The sequence below is a fragment of the Mustela putorius genome, unplaced genomic scaffold, assembly GCF_011764305.1.
Source record: "Mustela putorius furo isolate JIRA1106 unplaced genomic scaffold, ASM1176430v1.1 tig00003836_pilon_pilon_pilon, whole genome shotgun sequence".
Taxonomy (NCBI): domain Eukaryota; kingdom Metazoa; phylum Chordata; class Mammalia; order Carnivora; family Mustelidae; genus Mustela; species Mustela putorius.
Genome location: NW_025421989.1, coordinates 34,053,902 through 34,080,758, shown reverse-complemented (window position 1 = coordinate 34,080,758; position 26,857 = coordinate 34,053,902).

Here is a 26,857-nt window from a genome sequence, read left to right as displayed (position 1 = left end):
CCATCTCACAACCCTGAGCCAAAATCAAGAGTCAGCTGCTCAACCAACTGAACCGCCCAGGTGCCCCCAGTCTGAACATTTTTAAACAAGCTCATTTTGTGAATCCACCAGTAATTTTTGAGAACCATTTCACACCAAAACTTTGGGGACCTAGACATACAAAAATGAATGGAACCCTTGCCCTCAAGAAGACACAATCTTCCACAGATATGCCATCTGAGGGAGGTGTTTCCAGTGAGGCTGGGGCCCAGAGGCAGAGAGCACATGGCAGGCTGCAGAAACTGTCCAGGTGAAGGCACAGAGATGTTGAAGAAAATACCACATTCTGATCATTGCAAATAATAATAATAATAATAATGCCTAATCTTCCCTGATGTTTGCTATGTATCCGGTACTAGTCTAAAATCCTTTATTTGCATGAACTCATTGACTCCCCATGGTAGCCTATGACCCTATTATTTTCCCCAGCTTCTAGATGGGGGAAACGGAAGCACAAAGAGGTAAGTGATAACCTGAGGTGGGCCACCCAGAGGGGGATCCTGAATTCAAACCAAGGGTCCAATGCACCGTCTAAGCCGCCGTGGGGATGTCCTCGTTTAATTTCCAAATTGTCCTGGTTGCTTAGATCATGGAGTGTGTGAGGGGAACAGCAGGAGATGACATTGGAAAGGCAGGCTGTGCTGAGCCATATGAAGAAATCCTAACTCCCAAAGCAAACAGGAACTATTGAAGGTTCCATGCAACAACACTAAAGAGATTCTCATTTAAGGCAGACCAGCAGCAACAGTGGGAGGGTTGATCACAGTGAGGAGAGACCATGAGTTTATTTTCCTATTAATATGACCTGAAAGTGAACAGTACTCGACCACCCATTCCCATATAACACACCTGTCACAGGTGTGAAACTGCATTGGTTGTGCTATCCTGGATGCAATCTTTCCAGGAGGATGCCACGGTCAAGTTTTTATGAACATCATTCTTGTGTTTGCTATCATAGGTTTGACCCTGATTCTCAATGAAACTGGGCTGGATGGTGACATAGATCTCACCGTGCAGAAGCAAGAATGCTGTGTACACATCTCTGTGGCTCATATCTCTTTTCCCAGGCACACCAAAGGATGGGATGTCAGCTGACAAAGACAGGGTTCCTGTGTCCAAGGACCACGGAAGGGGGCTTCTCACACACACGCATATCCATAGCAGGGCTAGTCCTCGCCATGTGGGTATCTCACGGGAGTCTTGGCCCTGCTTTTTTCCATCCTCTCCCTTGAGATTTAACTGTAGCTTCCTATCCCCTAACGGAGCCCATCCAGACTATAGAACCAGCCAGGGAAGCTCCGAGGGTGCTCCAGAATGAGTGCCAATAGAAACCATGACATGGGAGTGCCTGGGTGGCTCAGTGGGTTAAGCCTCTGCCTTCGGCTCAGGTCATGATCCCAGGATCCTGGGATTGAGCCCTACATCGGGCTCTCTGCTCAGCAGGGAGTCTGCTTCCCCACACCCCCCCCACCGCCTCCCTCTCTGCCTACTTTTGATCTCTGCTTGTCAAATAAATAAATAAAATCTTAAAATATATATATATATATATATATATATATATATATATATATGAAAAGGAAAGAAACCAAGACACAACTGCAGCACCTATGCGAGGGGCATAGAAAATGCTCCCGCTCGTTATCCCTCTGCCCGAAAACCACGGTTGTTTCATGGAAGGTAGAGGATGATCCTTGAGCCAGCAAGAGTTCGTATTTAACTCACAAATCCTCCCAATCCCTTTATGAAGCTGCTGTGATCATTTCCATTGCACAGGTGGAGACGCAGAGAGAATGAAGGGTTAGCAGATTGACCTGCTGTATTCAAAACTGTGCTGGTAAAACAAGGCTCTGGGCAGATCATCTCCCTTCATCCTCTCCCCGGATCTTTCCTTGTTTATCTGTTAAGATTGAGTATTTTCTAGGGTCTGAGATAGTGTGGGGGTTGGCAAATGCAACACTTGGTACGCATATCTTTAGAATCTCACCATTTTAGCTGGGATCATTGCAGGGATGCTACAAATATCTGCTGAATATTTCACTCATGGTGGAAATATCTCTTGGGGTTAATTACTAAAGTATCCCCCATCTCTCTTTTTCTCTGAATGTGTGGGTATGTTTGGGTGTAGGCATATATATATAATGTGTGTGTGTGTATACATCTCATATACATATTAACAAATATATTAACAAAATATGCATAAGTAGATAATAAATAAAAGCAAAAATATGTGAATACTTTCTTTTTTTTAAACTATAACAATTTATATCTCCTGAAACTATTATTTACTTATTTATTTATTTTTAGGATTTTATTTATTTACTTGTCAGAGAGAGAGAGAGAGAGAGACAGCGCCAGCAAGCACAGGTAGACAGAGCAGCAGGGAGAGGCAGAGGGGCTTCCTGCCAAGCTAGGAGCCCAATGTGGGACTCGATCCCAGGACACTGGGATCGTGACCTGAGCCGAAGGCAGATGCTTAACCAACCGAGCCACCCAGGCGTCCCGATACTTTCTTTCTTTCTTTTTTTTTTTAAAGATTTTATTTATTTATTTGAGAGAGAGACAGTGAGAGAGAGCATGAGCGAGGAGAAGGTCAGAGGGAGAAGCAGACTCCCCACGGAGCTGGGAGCCCGATGCGGGACTCGATCCTGGGACTCCAGGATCATGACCTGAGCCGAAAGCAGTCGTCCAACCAACTGAGCCACCCAGGCGTCCCCCGAATACTAACTTTCAATGCCTATATTCATGCTCTGAATTGAGTTCTCTATTTTACAAAAATAACTAGAAATACCATAATAGCTAACTTTTGTAGCCTGCTTATTATGCACTGAGAACTGTTCCAAGCTCTTCAAATGTTTTAGCTCATTCAAGTCCTACAACAACCTTTTGTGACATAAGCTCTTATTTTCCCATTTTACAGATGAAGAAGCTGAAAGAGAGATTTTTGAATACTTTGATCAAGTTTTTACAGCCACTAAGTGGAAAGTGAGGACCTGAACACAGGCAGTCTGGCTCTAATTCTGAATTCTTCCGTTAAGAGATAAAGACAAGGTGGGGCATCTGGATGGCTCAGTCGGTTGGGCAACTGTCTTCAACACAGGTCATGACCCCAGGGTCTGGGATGGAGCCCAGCATTGGGCTCCCTGCTTAACAAGGAGCCTGCTTCTTCTTCCCCTCACCCTTGCTTGTGCTCTCCCTCGCTCCTAAATAAATAAAAGCTTTAAAAAAAAAAGATAAAGACAATTCTCCAATTGCTGATTGAGAAAGCTATATAAATTATACTCAACTCCATCATAATTTGGCTCCCCTGGAGAGAAACTGGTCATTTGCCCTGTAGCCCTGAGTAACCTGATTGTTTTAAGTGTAACCCAAATAAACTTGGGTTGCCTTGAGGCCAATCTCTGTCTCAGCATATCCGAAAGAAACAAAAATCTCATTACAAAAAAGCCATAAAAGTACCAAAGTTCTCTTGAGATGATGGTGAGGAGGAACTTTTATTATGGAACATATAGGAAGACTAATTAAAATCTAATTCACATACCACTCTTTCCAAAATTTGTCTTTTTATCTTTTTCCTCTGCCCCAGCCTTCTGGCCCCTATCCTCATGCTGGCTTGTCCTACTCACTTTCTCCCCCTTTCTCTTCCTACCTCATCTGAGCTCACAAATAGTGCTACTATTCTCCTGCCTGCCCCTCCTGACCCTGAAGAGCCAGGAAAGGCCTCACCGGTCAAGCAAGCAATGGAGATTTCCTTGCTATGAGACAGTAGGGGGAGTAAATTGAAGATACTTATAATTCACTTATTCCTGACCACACTTCCACAAGATAGACACAATCATTATCCCCATTTTACAGATATGTCATTTGAGGCTTAGAGCAGTTAAGTAACTTCCTTAAAATCACGCAGCTGGGAAAGGCAGAAGCAGAACTTGAATCTTAACCCGTCAAAACTGTAGCTCATGCTTTTTCAAAATATATATGTATATATATTATTGAAGTAGAGTTGACATACGATGTTACTTTAGTTTTCAATTGCATAATATAGTGACTCGACAATTCTATACAGTACGCAATGCTCACCACGGTAACAGTAGTTACCGTCTGTCACCATACACTGATATTACAATGTTATTGACAATATTCCCTATGCTGCGCTTTTCATCTCTGTGACTTATTTGTTTTATCACTAGAATTTGAACCTCTTAATCCCCATCACCTATTTGGCCCATCCTCCCACACTCTTCCCCTTGGGCAGCCACCAGTTTGGTCTCTGTATTTAATCTCTGTGCTATACTGTAGGTGATTCATGGATAAACATACAATGACCAGGAACCTGTTGAGCTTGGGGAACCTTTTCTGGTTCTACGAGCAATGCGGGGAGGGAGGCTCTGACTGAATTCTAAAGAGTTTTACATGCTTCATTGAAGACTTTGGACTATCCTTTAGACATTGGGAAACCACTGGGGATTTTAATCAGGGGAGATTTTAATCAGAGAAATTTTAAACATAGGCTGTTTTGCTTTGTAGAATAATTTGTTGGCAAGAGTGTGAAGAGTGGACTGGTAGCTCCACACTCACAAAGACTTTTTTTTTTTGGTTGCTAGGTCAATAAGTTTATTATCTTCATCTGAAAAATCTTCATAGAAAATAGTGGCTTGATTTATGAATTCTCACCACCCCACTCTTGAGCATACATTGTGTTCTTTCCACGGTTCAGGCTTGCTTTCTTAGAGAACTAGGGGAATGGGTGAAACTGCTCAACCTAGGGTACATCTGAGAGATTGAAGTGCATCCTGGGAAATAACTATCCTTAAGGGAAAAACATCTCTATTCAGGCAGGTGTGCCATCTTTATTCAAGTGCAATAGGATAAAATTGTATGGGAAGGGTAACGATTCTACAGAAAGATCAGTTTGTCACTCAGATTGCTTTCTGTCTCAGACCTCATAGATTTACACCTGAGTTCTAAGGAGGGAGGACTACAATAAGGATAAAGTAAAATCTTAAAAAGTATCCAGTTCATGAACATGACTACCCATAGGGCCACAAGAACTTGGCCGTCAGCAGCACAGTCTCCACAGGGATGGGGGATAATTGGGTTCTGGCACCAGCAGCAATGGCCACACCTCAGTGGGCTCAGGGGACAAGGCTTTGGGGATTGGTAGTCACAAGCAGCAGTGACATGCCTGCTGTTTGGGGCAATAGTAGCAACACAAATCAGTAGAGCATGCCACTGCAGGAGGAAAGGAAAATGACAACTCTTTTGGAGCAGCCAAGACCACTGGCTCCCAGACTGTGCGTGAGACACTCCCTGGAAAATACTGAAACCATTTAGAACCCATGTGAGGAGAGCTGGAATTCCAGTAGATGGTCAGGGGCTGAGCAAGAGAAAAGCAGTTTTGTGGCCAATTTTCTGGCCTTGATTTTGACACCCGTGCTGGGGTTGTGTGGCCTGGGGGAAGTCCACGCATCCACAGTAATGATACATAGGTCCAGAGGTTACAAGGGTTGAAATGGAGAAGGAAGCGTGGAAGATAAGGGGGAGGTGACAGATATGAGAAATGATTAGAAGGAAAAGTGGCAGAGTCTAGTAACTGGGTATAGAGTCTTGGGTGACATCTTGGTCAATAAGGATGCCATTCACCAAATACCAAAGTCCAGAAGAGGAGCTTGATGATGAATTCTGCTCTAAGACATGTTGAGTCTAAGGGTCCTGCTGGTGATTGAAGTGGAGGTACAGTTTAACATAAGTGACAGGAGAGCTACATCTAGAAGGTACTTGCATATAGATTGTAAATTTAGGAACTTGTGGTAGAACAAGTCATGGGAGGTGTGCCAAGTGAAGAGAGACGAGGAACAAGAATGAATCCTTGAGTAAGGTCAGTAGTTTAATATTTGGTAACCAACTGAATATAGACACAAAAGACTTCATACGTCTAATATCAGGTAAATATGGGCTGTTTGGGGAAGTCAAAACAAAAATTGAGGGGAAAAAGAAAACAGCATCATCTTGAGTTGGGTTTTTAAAGGTGTATGGGTAATGTAACTTAAAGAGATCCAACAGACAATTCAACAAAATCTCTTTGGAAGGAAAACTCATGCTGGGATCTGTTCATAGGCAAGTGTCAAAAGCCTGGTGTACTGGATATTTTCAGCATGCTCAATCTCTTCCAAGTGACTCAGCGTGTGAGAAACGCCAAGTCACTGGGGAAGAGACTGATTCCAGTTAATCTTTTCTTAGGATGAGACTCAGCTGTCAGAACAGGGAAAGTTCCTTTTTGCTTAGCCAAATAAGAATGATATCAGGATTGTATTAAAAGCACAGTTAAGATGAATCCTCACCATCTAGTGTCATTTCAACTTGTCCTACAGCATAGCATTCAAGTTAATCATAAAGTTTTTCTCCAATGAGGCATCTTTCTCCTTTTAAAGGAAGCTTTCAAGTGGTTTTTCTTTTTTTCTGGCCTGAAATTTCCACCAGAAGAGTCATTGAGTCATAAAACTTTGAGGAAACCAGACTGTACGGTTCAACTAGTTTAATCCCTTTATTTAGATGAGGATAGTTAAGGGCAAAAAGGTTAATTCAAGGGCTCTCATTCAAATGCCTTCTGGGATCAGGGAGGCAGTATCAGCGAGTATAGCAGGTCTTGAATTTGCTTTTTAAACACCTAATTTTCACTTCCAATATGAAAAATGCTCCCCTTCTGTTTTTCTTGAGATCATGCGGCCCTCATTTCCAGCTCCCCTCCCCCAACACATTCATTAGAGATGGGGGAACACAATATGTCTAACCACAGAGAAAAGGACCATTATAAGCAGGGTAAGAGATATGGCTTCTGAATCAGGGGTCAGCATCCGGGAACTAACTAGACAAGCTCCATTCAGAGGGTCAGCTTTTCCCTAGCTTCAGTCGTCAGTGGTCTCAAAAGACTGTGAACCCATTGCTGCCAGACCTTCCACATGTATTTACTTGTCTTCCCCTCTCTTTTGTCTCTAGACTGCTCCACACTTTTCCCATAGACTTTAACTCGTCTCCTGAAACTAGGCTGTTGATCAGGATGAACACACAAATAACTTTCCTAGAGTTACCCTGTTATTTTTTGAGCATCTGGTGTTTTTCTGTATTTCAGATGGACATAGAATGTTCCAGATGTCTCTAGCCTAGGTCATTTGGAACACAACACTCATGTTTCAGTTGTCTGCCTATCTGTTTCTCTTCTTACAGATATTTTCCTACAACAATTTCAAACACCAAACCAAACAGATTTTAAGAAATTATGTAGCAGTTCCTTCATAGTAAATAATGGATTAGGGAACCAGAGTAGTGCCATCAGGCAATTTTTCCATAAGTTCATGGTTTAAACATGCTAATGGCAACCAGAAATGCTTCAACATGTATTAATCTCTAAGCTCACCTGCTTGAAACTAGGAGGTTACCGGCAGCGTCAATAGACTGTAGGTAAAACCCAGGTCTAAGAGTGTATTACTTGTATTTCTGGCCACAGCTTAGTTGAGTCTTTTGTGGCAGGGTCTCTCACAAGGCTGCAGTCAAGATACTGGCCTAGGCCTTGGTCTCATCTCGAGTTTCAACTGCAGAGAGATCCATATCCAAACTCATCTACGTAGTTCTTGGGAAGCTCGGGTTCCTTGAGGGCTGTTGGACTGAGGGCTTCATTTCCTCACTGGCCACTGGATGGAGGCCATCCTCAATGTCCTGCCACATGGGCCTCTTCAAAACAGCAGTTTGCTTCATCAGAGCCACCAAGAGAGTCTGCTAACAAAAGGGAACTCACAATCTCTTGTAACCTAATTGTGGAAGTAAACTCCACTGCAAGAATTTGCCATATTTTCTTGGTGAGAAGCAAGTCATTAGGTCCGTCCACATTTGAGGGAAGAGAATTAGATGAAGATGTGAATTCTAAGAGGTAGGAATTATTGGGGGCCATGTAGAAGTCTGCCTACTCCAGTGTGGTTCCAAATACACTTTTCACCATACCAACTAGAGCTTAACAACATCAGTTCTAAATTGAACTTGATTGTAGCGCTTGAAATGGTAGAAGAGTTGAGAGCTAGAGATGAGATGTGTTAGTTCAGATGCCAATGGCTGCTGTAACCAATGAACTCTAAAGTGTCACTGGCTTAACACAAACTAGGTCATTTATTGCTTTTGAATACCCATGTAATGTGGTTGTTTCTGATCTGTTGGTTCTCCTCAAAGTGGTGATTCAGGGACTAGGCTCCTTCCATCTTGTTGCTTACCTATCTTTAAAATGGCTTCCAAGGGGTGCCTGGGTGGCTCAGTGGGTTAAAGCCTCTGCCTTCGCCTCAGGTCATGATCCCAGGATCCTGGGATAGAGCCCTGCATCAGGTTCTCTGCTCAGCAGGGAAACCTGCTTGCCCCTCTCTCTCGCTGCCTGCCTCTCTGCCTACTTGTGATCTCTGTCTGTCAAATAAATAAATAAACTCTTTAAAAAAATAATAATAAAATAAAATAAAATGGCTTCCAAGGTCACCCTAGTGTTTGTCGCCATTCCAAGAATCCAGTAGTGGGAGAGAGCATGTAGGGTACCATCTGAGAGGTCTCTATGGGTCAGACATGGAAATGGCACTTCCCTTCCATTTCCATCAAGTAGAACTGACATGCCATTCCTAATCACAAGGGAGGCTGGGAAATAAAGTCTGTTTATGTGTCCAGAAAAAGAAGAACTGGTTTGATGAATAACTAGCCAGTCTCTGCCACAGAAGCTTCATCAAATTCATTCATTTAGTGAACATTAATGAAGGGCCTTCTATGGGCCAGACACAATGCAAAATGTTAGGAAGATATACATGAAGGGATGGATATTTGAAGAATATCCCTATTTTATTCCTGCGTTTTCTTTCTTCGGTTTCTGTGTTTTTTTTTTTTTTTAAATTTCCTTTCTCTAATATTTTCTCTTTCTTGCTTTTGGTAAACTACCCTTAGAGATGGATAGCAACAACTCTTTCTTCCTTCCGGTACATGCTGTTCCTTTCATTTAGAAGAGAAATCTATTTCTCATTTCTTTGAATTTCATGCTGGCCTTGTGACTTGTTTTGACCAATAATATGCTGTAAAATTGATACAGTTTCATTTCAGAGTACTGGCCTGAGACCTTATGAGGCTAGCCCCTTCTATTTCCTTGTTCTAGATACCCTGAGACCACTTTGCTATAAGGAAGTCCAAGTTAATAGCATGAGGAGGCCATGGGGAGAAGAACAAAGGCATCCAAATAGTCAGATCCAAGTGTGCCATTAGCTGAATGCAGCCAGAGGGGTCACTTTGGCCAATACCACGAAAGGAAGGACTGCCCAGCCAAGTCCCACCGATCCACCGAATCAGAAAATATAATAGACCATTGTTGTTCTAAGCCACTAAATTCATAGTGGTTTACTATATAGCAATAGATCATTGAAACACAATTTATTCATTTTCCCTTTCTTTATTCCATGCTCACATTTCTGGAATGTCTTTCAGATAAGGTTCAGAAGGAATTGCTTCAGATAATAGGAAAATAGGTGAAACATATCACAGAGTCCAGATATACATGATACAACAAGCACCTTTAGCGATCACAATACTTCAAATCATTGAGGCAGTGTGGGCAAAGTATTTACTCACTCCGTAGAAAGTGTAACCAGGGATAAAATGCCAAAAGAACTTTGGATGTGAATTGCTCCCCTCCTAGGATATGACCTGTTACAGCCACATTCTGTAGGCATGTAAATATTGATAAATGATAAATTCTGCAGTTCAAATAAAAGAAAGTTCCAAGCAACATGGTCATGGATTCATAATGTCAATAGTACAAGTGACTAGGGATTGATATGACATCTCATAGCTGAGAGTATGGAGGCATAGATTCTGATAACTACTGATAATACCCTGCCTCTTTTTACATATTTCTCTTACATATTAGGCCTACAGTCTACACAATCTGGAAGGGTGGGAAGAAAAGTTACATAAGAAGTCTCAATTCCAATAGAAAGACTGATGGTAAAAACCTAGAGATGTTGTGACCTCACATCAGAGCCTTAAAAAAAAAAAAAAAAGCCACACCCTTAGTTTGCAGAAAGGAAAAATGGCCCTTCTCCAAGGGATCAGTACAAATGATTCTACCATTGGTTTCCATCCAGCCTTGGCTAAGTCTTCCTTGGTTTCCTTTGTCCTTGAGTACTCTGGGGGCAGGTGCCTGGCAGCCCAGCAGGGAGGGTGGAGAGGAAGTAGTGGAGGGCCAGAGCAGAGCCAACAGGCCCTCTTGATTTGCCCTTCTCTCCTGACATTACACTTAACCTCGTAAGAGCTGCCCCTGGCCTCTGTGCAGAAGCCAGTTATCACTGAGTTTCATACTACAGTCTGTCCTTTATATGACTTTCATCTGCTTCTGAGCAGATGATATCCTGTGTTCGCTGTCCACGTTACAATCAAGGCATCCTCATCGGAGTTAATTGCCATCAGTCAACAAGACTTGCCTCTGCTTTATGGGAGAAAAACAGAAGGGTCCCCATGCCAAAGATCTACAGATAAAATGAGAGCCAAGGAAGGCTTCCATGAGGAGGCAGAAGACACCTGGAGGAAAGGTAAAAGGAGTCAGTGAATAATTTTGCTCTGGGGAGCCACATTATCTGCACTTGGATGGGTTATAGGAGCTGAGACCCAAAGAGACTTTCTGTTTAAAGATCCAAGGGTGAGACTCTCAGCATTTGTAGTTGGATGGCAGCTGGGGCAGGAGCCATCTGAAGGTTTTACTGGGATGAACATTCAAGGTCAGCTCCTTCACTCACATGTCTGACATCCCAGGGCTCCCCTGCATGGCCTCTCTCTCCAGACCTTTTTTATGGACACTCAGGGTCAAGGCTGAAATTAGAAACTGCCAGGCCTCCTCAAGTCTAGGCCCATAAGTGCCAAAGTATCCTATCTGCAATATTCTGTAGGTCAAAGTAGTCACAGGTGACCCCAGATTCAAGGGGGCATAAAGAATAGTTGCTTCCTCGGGGCGCCTGAGTGGCTCAGTGGGTTAAAGCCTCTGCCTTCAACTCAGGTCATGATCCTAGGGTCCTAGGATCGAGCCCCACATCGGGCTCTCTGCTCAGCGGGGAGCCTGCTTCCTCCTCTCTCTCTGCTTGCCTCTCTGCCTACCGGTGATCTCTGTCTGTCAAATAAATAAATAAAATCTTTAAAAACAAAAAAAGGATTGTTGCTTCCTCTTAACGGAGACAGAGCATGTGTTTACAGGAAGAGAGGGGACTGAGGGCAGCCACTGTGGGTGACCAGATACCACACAGCCCCTTTCCCTCTCAAAATTTTCTTGGTTTGCAAAATAAATCTGTAGTTCTAAAAGGCAGGCTGGTAGTGGTTACCCCCGAGGGAAGGGTACATGAAGGGGCTACTAGGGTGTAAGGAATGTTCAGGTATGTTCACTCTGTGAAAACTCATCAGGCCGGACACTTGTGATTCATCGGTGTCACTGAATGAATGCCCTACTTCAAGAAAAAGTTTACATGAAGTGAGAAAAACAACTACAAACCAAAGAAAGGTGACCCTTTTCAGATAACAGATTATAAGGTCACCCTGCCATAGTCTGACGCCAGGCCACATGAGAGAAGCCAAGTGACTCAGTTGAAGTTGAAGGTGGGGAGGGAGTGGCTGGAGTGCTGGCGTCCGCACCACTGACAGGGAGGGCAATGGTGGGGGCAGGGGGGCTTTCCCTTCACCTTAATCCAGGTGGCCAGGGCTTTATGAGAACTACTGAGAGCCTGACCTGCGCTCCCTGAAGCTTGAGGGAGGTAAAAGCAGCCATATGACTTCTTCGTGGGGCAAGTATGAAGGTGTGAGCGCATGGCGAGCAGCTGGACGCAATGCAGGGAAAGACAACTGCCTGGAGAACCACACTGTTGGGAGGGTCTGGGCTGCGTGCGCATTTCCCCAAGCTGCATGCGGACCCTGGAAGGGATCTGGACTGAGTGGTCCCAGGAGGGCTCTGCCCAGAAGGACCACGTGTGGGGCAGCTGGTTCCATCAAGGGTGGACTGCACCCAAGCCAGGGGGCTGAGGGAGAAGCCTGCCAGAAGATGCCGGTTCTCAAGAGCACCCTCTCTGGTGAGAGGTTCCCAGCAATGCAAAGTCCCTCAAGGACCAGAAGAGCTGCCAAACTAAGAGCTTTGAACATCCTCCACATCCCGGAAACTCCTTGGCCAGCAGCAGCTACCCGAGTCTAGTGATAGGCTCCCTCCCCTCTCCTCTGTCCCTTCCTGGGCATCCACTATGGAAGGACGGGACATGGCGACTAGAGACTGGGGGACATGGTGAGGGGGAAGGGAGAAAGAGGACATCCCGGTGCCTCTCCCTCTCCCCTGTACACATCCCAGTCCGAGTTAGACTGGAGCTGGAGACGGGCAGGGTCAGGTGCTTGAAATTGAATAAAAGGGGCGCCTGGGTGGCTCAGTGGGTTAAGCCGCTGCCTTCGGCTCAGGTCATGATCTCGGGGTCCTGGGATCGAGTCCCGCATCGGGCTCTCTCTGCTCAGCAGGGAGCCTGCTTCCTCCTCTCTCTCTCTGCCTCTCTGCCCACTTGTGATTTCTCTCTGTCAAATAAATAAATAAAATCTTTTAAAAAAAAAAAAAAAAAAAAAAAAAAGAAATTGAATAAAAGATTAGTTTTCCGGAAGAGACAGGATGGGATGTTTCATTTACTGAAATGAGATCGCCCTTGAGTTCCTACACAAGTTGAGATACAAGTCAAACACAAGTTATAATATATGCTTGTGACTTCAAATGGGCTCGCAGCCCCGCGTTATATTCACTGTTAGGGCCAGAGACTGGCACCAATCCAACTGCTAGAACAAGTGCCCTTGAAAGTGCTGCCTGGTCCCAGAGCTGTTTCCGTGCGCACCCCGTGGCACGGACGCACGCGTGCTAGTGCTCTTGAAGAAGCAACTCGTTTTCTTCCATCTGCATTTCCTCATTTGCCCATCAATTCAACAATGGTTGTTCAGTTAACAACGTCTGGCACTGCACTGGGGCAAGAGGTACTGTAACAAAAGCAACAGAGCTCTGGCCTTCTTGGAGCTGGTGGTCTGCTAGGGGAGACAGATGGTCACACCACCATACAAAGGAACGGAAAGAAGCGCTATGGAGGGATGAGGCTCTGGCACTGGGAAGGCCAGCACGAAGGTCACCCTGTAGTAAGGGATGTCATAGGACGGTCACCCTGTAGTAAGGGATGTCATAGGACGGTTCCCCGAGGCACTTGGTGATTAAACCGGGGTCTGAAAAGAGACTAAGATGTAAGTAGGGGAAGGGGGAGAACATTCTAGGTGGAGGAACCAGTATGTGGGTTGACCTCTCAAAACTGGGGCTAGAATAGAGAATTGGGAGGGAATGCTGTATCAGGTAGATATAGGTAGGCTGGGCCCTGGGGCCTCTGTAGACCTTGCTAGTGATTTGAGACTTTATCTCAAGAGCAATAGCACTAGGAACCCATCAAAGTGCTTTGAATATGAAGGAGATGGTATCAGAATTGTTAACCTTACCCTTGAAAACAACTCAAATTGGACCACCTCCCCACTCCCACTGCCACCAGCCTATTGCAACCGTACTGTACTTCTCACCTGATCTCTGAAATCACTTTCCAAGTGGCCCCCCTGTTTCCTCCCCTGCCCCTAACTACCGCAACAGTCTGTTGTTCATTCCACAGCTATCATGATCCTTTGAAAACTAGAAAATTGATCCTGCCTTCCCTCTACTCAATATCATCCAGTGTCTTTCCACCATCTTCAGAACACAATAAAAAGTTTGTACCATCGTCAACAAGGTTCTATAGGAACTGGCCCTTTGCCTGGCTCCCCCAACCTCCTCTCTTGTCACTTTCCCCATGCTCACTGGACTCCAGCCCATGTGTCTCCTCACCACCGTCCCCTGGCCAAGCTGCCTGCATTTCCACTGTGGAGCGTTTGCACCTACTAGGCCCTCTGCCTTCCTGGATCGCTGTGTGGCTCTCCACCTCTATTCATCTGGGACTCAAATGTCACCTCATCAGCAAAGCCTTTTCTAAAATAGCACGCTGCCATCCCCAGCCCTAGTTCCTCCCTATTCCCTTTCCCGGCTTCTTTTTTCTTCAGAGCACTCACCAGAACCCAACACATTTATTTCATTGATTTCTGTCTCCCAACCAGTGCCCCCCAAATCAGCTGCGGGCTGAGCCCGGACTTAGTCAGTCTCACGTATCCCATCACAGGGAAGGGCAGCTGGCCCACAGTGGTCTCTTAGTAACTATTTGGGGATGAATGGAAGCATGGCTTCAGGGAGGCAGTTAGGGAGGGCGATGGGTAAGGATAAAAGCAAAAGGACAGCTCAGAGTGTCTCGCAGGTCACTGGGCCAGCGATCATCAGTGTGAGGGGCCCTTATCCTGGGAAGGGCATGTGAGGGTCATCTATTGAGGTGTGAGGAAAAACACAAAACTGGAGTGTTCTAAAGACATACAAAGAAATTGAGCTTTCTTCGTACTTCCAAGTCAGAGAAACCAGAGCGTATGGATGTTATTTTTAAAAGAAGGTCCCCATACTTAAGTTATTTCTAAAAGAAGGTCCCCAGAGCACATCTGGAGCCTGTGCTCCAGATTTGTTAATTACCGCAGTGGGCGCCATCCACATGTTTGAAAATCCCTGAGAAACCCTGAAGCTTCGACTAGGATGGAGGGCATGGGGTTGGAGGGAAGTAGACAGGTCAAAGCAATGTACAAAGGTAAAACTGTCAGGGCTTGGGAAAGCATTGGCCATAAAGTGATGAAGGGGAGGACAGCGTCACCACTGACAGGAGAACTGTGGGTAGGGAATGTGGCAGAGAGCACCCTGCCGCCGCCAGCACTCACCTCTTCCTCCTGCACATACCCCCTGGCTATAGCTTCTTTTCTCCCTTGCAGTGAAATGTGACCTTGACGCTGGATTCTGGCCAACGAACTGTGAATAGAAGTATTGGGCATCCAGGCCCAGCTGGCCTCGACACACAGTGAGGGGACCTCATCGTGCTCTCCCCACACTCCCCATCAGCTGGAACTTGGGGAAAGAGCGAGCCCCCAAGCCACCAGAGATGATTTAACTTGTCGTTCTGACCTGTAGCCTATCCCTACCTCGTGGCCCTCCAAATGAGCCAGGGCACTGCAAGCCCAGGGCTGAAATGGCCACAGCTCTGTCCCCCACCACGATGGTGGAGCCCGTGACCTCAGAACCCCACTCCTCCTGCACCTGGACCCAGGCCCTCTCCAAGGGCTGAGGGCAGAAGGTGACCATAGTCACAGGGGGAAGGCAGGATAGCCGTCAGCCAGGAATCCATCCCAGGGAAGCAGGGAGGCAGCCGGAGGTAGGACCATGGTGAATTGAGCCTCCAAGCCCCCAACACCATAGTCTTCCATTGGGCCACCGGACTGCATTTACAAAGTACAAAATCAATGACGAAATGATTAACAATTCCAAGGTGGTCACTGCAGGGCATTAAGTTCCAAGTGCGAGGCACTACTGAGCACGGAGCTGTGTGCTCCTGGGCCATGCAGCTAGGCCTGTGGAGCGTCTGTGTGTTTGGGGAGATCTGTGGCTTCTGAACCAGAATGGGGTGGCAGCCTCTGCCTTCAGGGTCCTGCGGTAAGAGGCGCCTGGTTGAAACTCAGAGTGCCGTGGGCACGCTTTCCTGAACGTAGCACGGGCTAAGAGCTCTAGCTCTCCTCCTCCCACCCCATCTCCATGGCACACTTAACCTTTTCCCACTTCTCAGGCTCCTTGCACAACGTTCAGAGAGGAGGAGGGTGAGGCTTGGGTGACCAGCTGGAGGGAATGGGGCTGGTAGAGAGGGGCACATAGTGCTGAGAATGCTGAAGAGGTACTTTTCAACAGGATGTGACAAGAATTACCGTTCCTTGATCTGCTCACCCGAAACTTCCTGAAAGCCCTCCAGAAACTGCTTAGGCTGGAGAAGAGAAGGCACAACCTGTCATTGAAACAAGGAGAATTTTAGTACGTTAAATAAAAGTTAAGAGGAATCTTGGCTATTGTTAATTGGTAATTGTCTACTACTTAAGGACTTCCGAAATAGACACTCAGTTGATCAAAGGAAAAATGAAAATGCAGATAAAACCCTCCCAAACACTCACCTAGATACTCAACGTGTGTGCACACACATACTCACAGAGGGAAGAAAAAAACAAGTTCAAGTGAAAACAATATAAGTCGATAACACTTACACTGCTTATTACCATGAGCCTGGCACTCTCCAAAGTTTCTGTAGTAACCACTTCAATCCTCATGGAAATATCTAAGGCATTATTATTATCCCCATTTTACAGATGAGACAACCGAGGCTCAGAAGGGGAGATACATATATATATCTTGACTAATGGTTCTGTGTGTTGTCCCTGTGTACGCACGACTAACCAAACCAGGCACGCAACCAGAATTCCCACCTGTAAAATTTCACTTTTCAGAAGTAGTTCTGGAAAGAAAATGTGTTAAGCTGCACAGGTAGTTTAGGAGGAAAGTAAGTCCAAAGTGTAGAATTGTAAGTCTTTGGGGCGCGTGGGTTGAGCTGCTGGCTCTTAGTTTTGGCTCAGGTCATGATCTCAGGGTCATGAGCTTGAGCCTGCTTGGGACTCTCTCTCCTTCCCCCCCCTCACTGCCCCCCCACATGTGTGTGCGCTCTCTCTCTCTCTCTCTTTCAAATAAATAAATAAAATCTTAAAAAAAAAAACCAAAACTGTGAGTCTTAAAATATATCCAGAAGTACTTCTGTCTGGTTTCCTCTATTCCATTACATTCAGGGGCACAGGCTCTGATTTTGTGGAGGGCTGTGGAGGACACGATGTTGACTGCATCATCTGTTAGAACAAAGACTAAGCCCTTCCCATAATTCCCATCTGTGCCTGTTCCCAAGAATAAGTGGAAAGTTCCCACATGGACTCATTTTTAAAATATTGCCGAGAAGCACACCAAAGGTGTTCTGACTCATCACTGGCTGGTGTCCACTCCGGAGCCACGCTTCATCAGCATGGCCCTAAAAGTCCCTTCATACCAGAGCAGTGACCTGCCAAATATAGCAGGGGCCCTATTTTTAAAAAGGTTCAAATGAGCTTTCAGTGAGACATCAACACATACCATCAGCACAGTTTTATAAAAAAAAAAAAAAAAAAAAAAAAAAAACCTGGGCCTGGCCATCAGCGTGGCATTCAAATAGTGCTGAGGCAGGGTAACTGTGGGCCGCGGAGACAGAAGTGACAGCAGCCCCTGCCCAGTGACAGCCTCCATGGGACAGAGCTGCTAAGTGCTTTCTTCTGTATGCCGTCTCCCCGTTGCACGGGCGACTGACTGCACTGCATGGAAGGCTATAGTCCGCCCATTTTACAGATGCCAGTGCCAACCCAGGAAGGTCACATGACCTCCCTGCATTCCAGTAGCTTCTGAGAGACCTGAAAGGTCACTCAGGGGTTCTGCATTTGGAGGTACTCGCTTATTTGTGTTCCTGGAGGGTGTCCCCGGGGGGCACCGGGGACCTGTCAGGAGACAACCCCCATTGGCCAGTTGTCGTGCCTGCGCCCATCAGTGTATGGACACACCCACTCAGCCACTGGAGCAGAAATCCCCTTGGAGTCAACAGGGTAGAGGGTTTCAACAAAGGATCACGGACCTAGATATAAAAGTGACAATAATAAAAGGGCTAGAGAAAAATAAAAACATCTTTGTGACATTGGGGTGGGGAAAGATTCCTAGATACCAGCAACAACAGAAAAGCAAATGCATAAAGAAAAATAGGGAATGGGCTTTGTTGAAATAGAAAACTTTGGCTCTCAAAAGACATCTTTAAGATGTGGGAAAGCAAGCCACAAAGGGGGTGAAAATAATTCATATGTATATACTCACAGTGTTTTTTGAAGACTTTATTTATTTATTTATTTATTTATTTGAGAGAGAGAGAGAGAGAGCATGAGTTGGGGCGGGTGGTGCGGAGGAAGAGGGAGAAGGTTTACCACTGAGCAAGGAGCCTGTCGTGGGGCTTAATCCCAGGACCCTGGGATCGTGACCTGAGCCAAAGACAGGTGCTTAACCGACTAAGCCACCCAGGTGTCCCTTTGACACTCACAGTCTTAAAGGCAACAAGGCGGGTGGTGGGTTTACTTCCAACAGTCCCTTCCAGGACTAACAGGTCATGTTAGATCATGTTAGGAAGGACAGCAGTCCTTCCTGGCTGCTGTCGCACCGGAAGACATCCAGAACTATCTATTGGTTTCTCCTGGTGAGGCCCCATGTTTCTGCGGTCCTGCAGGCACCAGGCCCCTCTAGCTGGGAAAGCGAGACTTCTGTGAAGCATGTGGTTGGCAGGAAGCATAAGCCCCACTCCTCGTGAAATAAGATCCCCTTTTTCTAAACATTCTGGCACATCTCCCTCTCAAGAAGGACAAATTCTTTTCAAAAGCGGGAAATGGGTACCTAGCCCTTGGAGCTCTCACTATAGAAGTTTCCTGTTTCAAAGTCTGTTGGTAGAGGGGGATGTTGTTCAACCACCCGTTCATTCCTTCTTCAGTCATCATTCACGCACCCATCCACCCACTCATTCATTCGCAAACGTCTCACAAACATCTCGTGGGCACCTGCAGTGGGCGAGGCTGACCATGATGAACACAGGGGTCCCGATGGCCGGGGCTCAGTGCCTCATGGGGGTGGGGCAAGACTACAGCCCCATGGGGGTGCGGGTCCCGTAGCCGACTCCACTGGTCTCTGCCCACATCCCCTTGGACCGCTTCACCATACACCTCCCTGACTCACTCCCACGGGGACCACCTGCGTCCCTTTGTCAGTGGGCTGTCCCCAGGAGGCAGGAGCCTTGTGCATCTCTTCCATCTGGCTGTTCCAGAGCTCTAGCCTTTTGTAATAAATTGGTGATCTAGTGAGTAAAACGTTTCCTTGGGGAATTGACCAAATCTGAGAAGGGAACCGTGGAAAAGTCTGCTTCATGGCTATCAGGTCAGAAGCCCAGGTGACAACGTTGGTGGCAGTGGGATGGGCGGCCCCAGTCCTTACCCTGTGGGATCTGACTCTCTCTCTCTCTCTCTCTCTCTCTCTCTCTCGGTAGACAGTGCCAGAATTGAGCTGAATTATAGGACATCCAGCTGGTGGCAGGGAACTGCTTGGCATGAGGGGAAATTCCACGCATTGAAATTGGCACTAGAATCATTTTACCTACCTTCTGGGGGGCTTGGTTTACTATTACACCTTGGCCCGGCTTCCTTCCTTCCATCGCCCATTTCCCCATTCCCTGCTGCTTATTCCTAGAAATCCTTCCTAGGAAATTGCTTCTCCTGAAATTCTCACCTTAGCATCTACTTCTGAGAAATCCAATCTAAGACATGCTGCAATTGTGGAACACCAAATTGGGGCTGTGGGAGGCCCCTGGCAGGGACACTGGGGTTGTAAAAATGTTCTAAATAGGACCAACATCGGTAGGTGTCTGTCCGCATGCGTGTATGGTAGGTGGCGATGGAAAAGCGAACTGAAAGTGGGGTAGGAGCTGACCCCTAGCCCCCACGTTGTGAATTTGGGAACCAGCGAACAGTCCACTTCGGCTGGTACCCAATGCATACATGCCAGGATGTGGCAAGACGTGAAGTGGGAGGGGTACCAAAGGGGGCAGAGGTCTTGAAAGTCTAAGTCACTTTAAGAACTTGGTCTTCAGGACAACAGTGGGGCATTGGGGGACTCTAAGCAAAATACTGACCACACCAGGTTTACTGTTAAAAAAATGTCACTCTGTTTCCAATGGGTGGAATACATTCAAGATGGGCAGGAGAGTCTGGGAACTGTTAGGAGGTTGTCTCAGACATTCAGGCCATCACCTAGAAGAGTTCATCGGGATGGAGTGGGGGAACATGAGCACATTCAAGCCACATTCCAAAGTCACGATCACCAAAACTCAAGTTTTGATTGATTGAGGGATTCACTGTGTGGGAATGGCTAAGTAGGAGAAGAGGTAGTGATGATCCCCCGGTCATCACAGGTCCAGATGCCCAAGAAGCAGACTCATCTTTGGAAACCAGAGTTCAGGAAGTTTATTGCAAAGTGCTCTCAGGATTGGCCCTTGCTGGGGGAAAGGGACTGCAGAAGCAAGATGGGGCAAAGGTGGAAGCTGGATAGTGATGCTATCTCCATGGAGGTTTCAGCCCAACTCATGGGGAGCTCTGGAATTGGGAGGTCCCCACAAGGGTTGCTCTGACTGGCGGCAAAGGAGCCAGGCCTCCGTTCACCCATATCACCCAGCCATTGGATGCACATGACTTTGGGGGAGAGCATTGAACCTTGGGTGATATGGCTCCCTTCAGCTGAAGGCAATTCCCAGAGAGGGTTAACAGCTAAGCCATCAGGCAATGACCTTTCCAGAAGCTCAGGGAGTAGGCCCTTGTGTCATAACGGGGGTTCTAGGTGGCACGGCCCAGCATCTGCAGCATACATTTAAGCGTGAGATGCTGTGAGGCGTGCAGTGGGGAACACACAGGAAGTACCTGGTTCTCCGTGTCCCCACGGCAGGAGCAGATGAGGTCCCTAACCCTGGGAAGAGGAGTTAGGTACAGGCTCTTGGTCTCTTTGGGGTCGTGGGGTCGTAGATCCTTCTGACAAGTGAGCTCTTTACACTCACAACTCTACACCTGAATTCATATGAAAGGTCAGGAACTTGTCTTAGGATGGGTTCCTCTAAAAGCAAACCCTGGAACCAAGATTTGGATGCAAGAGGTTCATCTGGAAGGTGAGCTCAGAAAATGTGGAGACGGAGTGGAGAAATGAGCAGGGAAGGGGGAAAAGCCAATAAAGTTACATCAAGTTTGGGCCACTAGACAACTGGGGCCCAATCCCACTGGGTCCCCCAGAGAAAACCTATGGCAAGGGGATTCACCCACCCTCTCCCATCCCTCACTGATTGAGGGTCGCCCAGGAGGCCTTAACTCTCCAGCCTTTCCGGGCACCTAGGACCCACTGGCCATCCTGTCCCTAATCCCCGCAGGCTCAGGAACAGCTTGGTTCGGTGGCCAGAGAATGCCCCAGGCAGAGAGGCACAGGAGGACACCATCAGATTGGCTCCAACATGAGCGCCCCACAGAGGTAGGGTACCACCACCACCACCGGCCACAGAAGTCAGATATTCCTGGGTAAGAATATTTGCCAGAGAGGGCTGAGGAACGCCAAGGTGGCATACAGCGCCACCAGGGAAGTAGGGAAACAAATCAAAACAAGGCATTGTCATATCAACAGCAGGGAAGCGATCAAGACCAGGGAACCACGCCTCCTGTGAGAGTCCCCACTGGAGCTGCTGAGCATTCACAGAGAACTTAGTGCTCTCAACGAGCTTGGTTCTTCTGTTGTCGCTCTCAGCTCCCCAGTCCTGACGCTGCCTGCTGTGACGACTCAAAGACCAAATGGAAGGCTGGGCTTGCCAACAGTTGGTTGGAGAGCAGTTTGGGAGATTCGGGTGCAACTCCAGGATCAGGGGAGCCAGGACTGAAGGGGATATTTAAACATTCAGGAGTTCTGTGGAAGGGTCTGGAAAGAATATAGACGAGGCCAAGCCACTTTCCTTTGTGCCACAAGAATGCCTCAATTAAAATGCCATTCAGTTAAAAGAGGCAGAAAGAAAAACAAACCCTTCAGCTGTAATTTTGTGCTGAGCTTTTTTCATGTAAATCAAGGGGGGGCAAATGGCATTTTCCATCAGTCATAAATGTCAAAAGCCCAGAGGTCCACAGCTGTTGTCCTGCAGTATTACCCGATGACCATTTAAACGGCCGATCAAGTTCCTTCCGGAAAACAAGGCTATGAGTCCAAGTTCCAAGTTCAAGCACTTGAAATGTTTGACTTGAGTGGAGCCATAGAGTCTCAAAAGCAGCCTTACAAAGGGGGAGTTCACTCAAGGTTGGGCTGTAGTGGGTTTTGTGGTTGTGATTGCTGTTGTCTGGATTGAGTTAGGTCTCTCCTCAAAACACCTCCTGCCAACAAATGGCCCTTGGACAAGGGTCTGTCAACCCAGGGTTGGGGGGAGGTGGGGGGGGGTACAAAACACAGTGCATACAAATCAAAGGAAAGGTTAAGTGGAACTTGGTAACCTTGGGCTAGTCTGGAAATGAGCAAAGCTAGCAACAGTCCCTGTACACAGCAGACATTCAGCAGAGAGTTGCCGGTTGGTGCAGCTGCTGTTGACATTCCATAAGCAAAAACCCACGGTGGTCCTGTCCTTGTACTTGGGAGAGATGGACAGATACAGCTGATATGTTTATTCATATCTTCGTTAGATTCTAAACCCCTCGAATGTGGAGACTGTAACCACCCCCACACCTCATGGCCCTGTGTTGATGGCCCTGTGTTGATGGAACTGTGTGTGTGTGTGTGTGTGTGTGTGTAAGTGTGTGTGTGCTGTAGACATACACACAGTGCTAACCCTGCTGTGTGTGCCCCGGAATGTTCTGGTGCTCATGTCGCAAAGACTTGGGTCAAACAGGGATGGCATGACAGATTAAAAATAAAAGGGCAGAACTCCTGCTTTGTTTTTCTGCCTTTTTCCTGCTGAGTGATCTTGAATGAATTACTAAATGCTTCGGAGTTACAGTTTTCCCAACCAGAAAATGGAGAAATCGCCCCCTGTTTACAAAGTGCTTTGGCAAGACAACTGGAAATATAATGGAAAGTTTATCAAGTGAGATCTCTCAACTAGAATAGAAATTAAAGCATGACATTTTGGATAAAACTCAATATTTTGTTAGTCAAATTCCATCGAAATTATACTTAGGTACATTAACTTAATTTAAGAACTAGTGGCAAATTGTATTACTATTTGACACATTACTGCTCTGCATAATTATTCAATCAGAGCTCCCCTGAAACAAATTAATGCTGATGCAGCCTAATTTTTTTTTAATTCTGAAATAGTTCAAGAATACAGAGAAGTATCCAGAATAATATAATGAGCACCCACACAAACACCATCCAGCTGTTTGGAAGACAGGCATTGTGCCAGATTTTCATCCCCCATTCTTTTCAGAAGTAACCCATTAGAGACCCAGTTGAAGCTCCCTGTGTATCCCTTCCTTGTGCCCCTTCTCCTGGGGGCAAGTTAAAACAGATGGGAGCAGATGAGCCAAGTGTCACATTCCTCCAGCCCACCTGTGGTTTGAGCCCTCGGTTACATGGCAGGGTCCTACCCCTTGGGCCCACCTTAGGTCTCTGCTCCTTTACTCTCAGGCTTTCCTCAAAACCCTCAAGAGTGTACTCAACCCTCACAGGCACATCACCAAAGTCCAGAAGAATAAGAATGAGTACCCACAGGAGAAATATCGACAGAAGGACAGAAGGTGGCAGAGACTTGGAAAAATGCCCTCCGGACAGACACTTCCCAGAGACACTTTTCTCTCAACCAGCGGCCTCAAGAACGCACCCTTTCCTGGCTTTCCCCCCTGCCCTCTCACTGCTTGGGGCTGCCCCTCAGTGAATGCCCTGCCCCCAATTCCTGGTCTCAGGCTCCCCTGGGGGAGGGGACCCAATCTGAGACCGGGCTCTCCTGCAACTATCTATCGTGGGTATCACAATGCATTCTTTCGCACATTTTAAACCTCCATATAAATGATATCATACTAACTTGCGTTTTGCACTTGTGACTTATTTACTCATTTTGCAGCTTTCTGGCACATGGAAAAGTAACCTGGCACAAAACATAGTTTGTTCCCAAATGTCGAACAATGAGGCTGCGTCCAACTCACCAAACTCTGTGTTCAATCCTTCTCGATGCATATCCCACTAATGTCTATGGGTGCTTTTGAACGTGAAAAAAATCCCAGCACAGAGTCCACTTTCCAGTGAGATGCAAAGGTCTGTGTACATGGAAGAAAGAAGAATATTTGAACAAAAGTATTCATTTCCTGGAGTAAAGGATTACATTACCGCACTGAATTGGCCAGGTGAGTCTCCCGACTCTGAAAGTCTAATTCACCCCTGCTCCCCACATACCCAGCTTGGGGACTTGCACATAGCAGGCATTCAATGAATCAAGAACTCATCATTGTATTGATGAGAATACTGGAGCCCCAAAAGATATGAGATCAAGTATCCACAGCCAGTTAGCCGCAGACCTGGAAAGTAGGACATAGTTCACCAGAGCACTAGGATGGGATATTTTTCCATGACGTAGAATGTCAGCAGAATCTAGACTAGAACCCAGTCTCCATGGAAAGGAAACTCTCTCTTCTTCTTTCTTTTCCAGTTTTTTTTTTTAATTGAGATGTGACATACATATGGTGAAATGGAAAGACCACCCTTACCTGAATTTTTACATTTTTTCACCATCAGATTGAGAGATTCAACATTTCCAGCTATCCCCAAATTGTCTCTATGACCCCTCTCAGTCAATTTTCCCCACCCTGAATGCTATCAAAGAGAATTACTGTTTCTGTTTCTCATACCATAGATTACTTTTGGCCCATTTTGGAACTTTATATAAATAGAATCACACAAATATATATTTTTTGACATCTAACTTCTTTCACTCAGTACTATGTCTGTGAGACACATCAAGGTTGCACATATCAGTAGTCAATCCTTTTTCCTTGTTGGATGGCATATCATTGTATAAATACATCACAACTCTCTTACCCATTCTATTGTCGATGTACATTATAGGTTATCTCCAGTTTGGAGCTATTATAAATAAAGCTGCCATAAACATTCTTTTTTTTTTTTTAAGTTTTATTTATTTATTTTTTTTAGTCATCTCTAACCCCAGTGTGGTGCTTGAACTCACAAACCAGAGATAAAGAGCTGTGTGCTTTTCTGACAGCCAGCCAGGTGCCTTAAACATTCTTAATTGTGTCTTTTGGATAATAAACATTCCAATTTTTATTGGACACATACCTGGAAGTGGATTGCTAGGTCATAGGATTAGCATATCTTTCACTTTAAAAGATGCCTTACTTTAGGGAAATGAGAAGGGTTTTCCCTCACCTGGCAAGGCTGGCAGGGAGTAAAGTTCCTGTTTCTAAGTGTCTCCTCAATAAAAACCGGAGTCTTTCATTGGAAAAGAACCGAGAGAGGCAGTGACCTGACCTCCCACGCCACATTGGAGTCCTGCCCTCACTCCAGTCACAGCTGACTTGAGCTGGGCCACTTTCAGGAAGCAGAAGTCACTATCTCCAAAGGACTTGGATACTTCTGCCTCCTGTGGCTTCCATCCACTCATCCCTTTACATTCCCTCATGGCTCAAGTAGAACCATACATACTCCTTTGGCTTGGGTTGCAACTCCCAAATCCTTCTGTTGGCACTGAACGCTAGACCAGAGTTGGCTTGGACAGGAATGAAATCTGTTTCCAATTCCAAATGGATTAAGGCTCACTACAGCTTCCATCAGCATTGATGGTGATGATGAGCAAACTAAGCAGAGGTGTTACACAATGAGAGGTTAGGAAAGTCAAAGGGTCCGGTCCACTATTGATCATCTCACTCTTGGTACCACATGACATGGGCTCTCAGATCTTTAAGGCCCCTGGAGATCATCTAATCCAACATTTACCCAGTGCCAAATCCCCAAAGTATTTCCAAACCTCTGTTTAAGCACATCTAAGGGAAGAAACTTAGCTCATTCTAAAGCAACCCATCCCATAGTCACATGGAACCACTTTCTAGAAAGTTCTTCCTTTCAACTTGAAGCTGCCTTCTTTTAATTTCCATCTATGGGTCCTCTTTTTGCAGTCTGAGAGCCTTGAAAATAAACTTATTTTTTTCATTTAGCCACTGTGCAAACATCATAGGAGCCCATTCAGTATTCGAGAAAGCTGTCCTCATTCAGCAGGTGAGTTTAAGAAGGGTGAAAGCAAGCAGCAGCTGGGGGTTAGGATGAGGCAAACACTGTTTGATGTCATAGTTACTCTAGACTAGTAACCTTTCTATTTTTAATCTTGCTATGGCTTCACTGATTAGCAAAGAAGGAATATTCAGGCTTCTATTATGTAGCAAGGCCTCGGCGATATTTCCTGTCTCATAACTCAGTGCCCTTGTACTTTGGCAGTCGACCAGAGCAGGATCTGGTCTATCTACTGAGCCCTCTGGGCTAATCTGGTTGGCAGTCTCATGTGTGGTAAGGTAGACTAAGTATGGTCTTCGTAGACATATTAATATGCCCCAAATCAGTAAGCTAGTCTAGCTACTTCTTTGAATCTTGGTTTCATTTATGGCAGAATCCACATTTTAATACCCACCTCAAAGGAACATCAAAGAATCAGACACGTTTATGTATTTGCAGCAGTTGGCCCCATGCAAGGCACACAGAAGATGCTCCATAATCTCTCTTCCTTCATCTTTCTCCCAGAGATGCCCTTGAAACCAGGGATATCTGGTCATGAGAAGGAGCTGCAGCATGGGACCACAGAAAGACCTCTGCCTCTGTCTTTCATTCTAAGCCCACAGCTCTAATTATAATACTGTGAGGGGGCGCTTGGGTGGCTCAGTGGGTTAAAGCCTCTGCCTTCGGCTCAGGTCATGATCTCAGGGTCCTGGGATCGAGCCCTGCATCAGGCTCTCTGCTCCACAGGGATCCTGCTTCCTCCTCTCTCTCTGCCTGCCTCTCTGCCTACTTGTGACCTCTCTGTCAAATAAATAAAATATTTAAAAAAAAAAATACTGTGAGGCCCTAAACTCGTGATGATCCTTGAGAAAGTTCGTTAACTTCTCTGAATCTTAGATGTTGAACGTATCAAATTAGACGCTTCCCTAGTCTTAGGGACACATTTAAAAACCTCAG